The 1,411-nt window shown below is 46.8% G+C and overlaps 1 pseudogene; it reads left to right on the top strand.

Annotated features, from left to right (window-relative positions):
- The first annotated feature begins 543 nt into the window (after window positions 1–543).
- LOC122681664 lies at window positions 544–1,195 on the top strand (annotated as a pseudogene).
- Window positions 1,196–1,411: the final 216 nt, after the last annotated feature.

Genomic DNA, 1,411 nt, shown 5'->3' on the forward strand with positions numbered 1-1,411 from the left:
CAATTATTATAGAAAGTATCTTAAAAAGATCGGTTTTCTTAACCCACATCCACAAGACTGTTCCTTTAAAAAAATATCAGTTTCTGAATATTATCAAATATCCAGTCAATGATCCCAAGTCTGGATTTTTCAGACTGCATCCTCAAGATGTCATTTGATACGTTCCTTTGTCCCTTGACTTCTCTGTAAAAGGATATTTAGATCTAGAGACTCAGTGATTATTTTTGGCAAAAACTTCAAAGGCAGTGGTACCTTCCATCAGTAAGTACAGCAAGTCTGGTCAGTTCCTTCTGAGATGTTAACAGACATGGATGCCAGATCCATCCATTTCTTAGAGGCAGTCACAGGTGATGCGCTAATTCTGTAACTCCTTCATTGATTGGCCAGAATGCTTCTAAAAAAAGAGAAACTTCATATTGGGGCCAGGGAGGACAGAATGAATACTTGCTTCTTTCCCTTCTTATACCAGTTTCCCAAAGGTTGAATTGCTTTCCTAGCATTCTTCAAAAGTAACCAAAGACTCTTTCCAGCCAGCGCCGAGCGATGGGCATCTCTCGGGACAACTGGCACAAGTGCCGTAAGACCGGGGGGCAAGAGAAAGCCCTACCACAAGAAGCGGAAGTATGAGCTGGGACACCCCGCTGCCAGCACCAAGATTGGCCCCCGCCGCATACACACGGTCCGTGTGCGGGGAGGCAACAAGAAGTACCGGGCCTTGAGGCTGGACGCAGGGAAATTCTCCTGGGGCTCGGAGTGTTGTACAAGCAAGACAAGAATAATCAATGTTGTCTATAATGCATCTAACAACGAACTCGTCCGTACCAAGACCCTGGTGAAGAAATGTATCACACCGAACCGACAGTGGTACCAGTCCCACTCTGCACTGCCCCTGGGCCGCAAGAAGGGGACCAAGCTGACTCCTGAGGAGGGAGAGATGTTAAACAAGAAACGATCAAAGAAAATTCAGAAGAAATACGATGAGAGGAAAAAGAATGCAAAAATCAGCAGTCTTCTAGAGGAGCAGTTGCAGCAGGGCAAGCTTCTTGCATGCATCGCTTCAAGACCAGGCCAGTGTGGCCGAGCAGACGGCTATGTGCTAAGGGAAAAGATCTATCTGAGGAAGATCAAGGCCCGGAAAGGCAAATAAACCCTCTTCCCTCCTGTCTTAGCTCATCTAATAAAGGCGTATACTGTTGAAGAAAAAACAAAAGTAACCAAAGAGGGTCTGATTTTTAGCATCATTATAAAGGCTTGGACTTTGGGACTTCCCTGGTGGTCCAGTGGCTAAGAATCCACCTTGCAATGTGGGGCACGCTGGCTCAGTCCCTGGTTGGGGAACTAAGACCTCACACGCTGAGCCCATGTGCCACAACTAGAGGCCACATACCCGCAACTGAGACCTGACACGGCA

Source organism: Cervus elaphus, chromosome 23, assembly GCF_910594005.1.
Source record: "Cervus elaphus chromosome 23, mCerEla1.1, whole genome shotgun sequence".
NCBI lineage: Eukaryota > Metazoa > Chordata > Mammalia > Artiodactyla > Cervidae > Cervus > Cervus elaphus.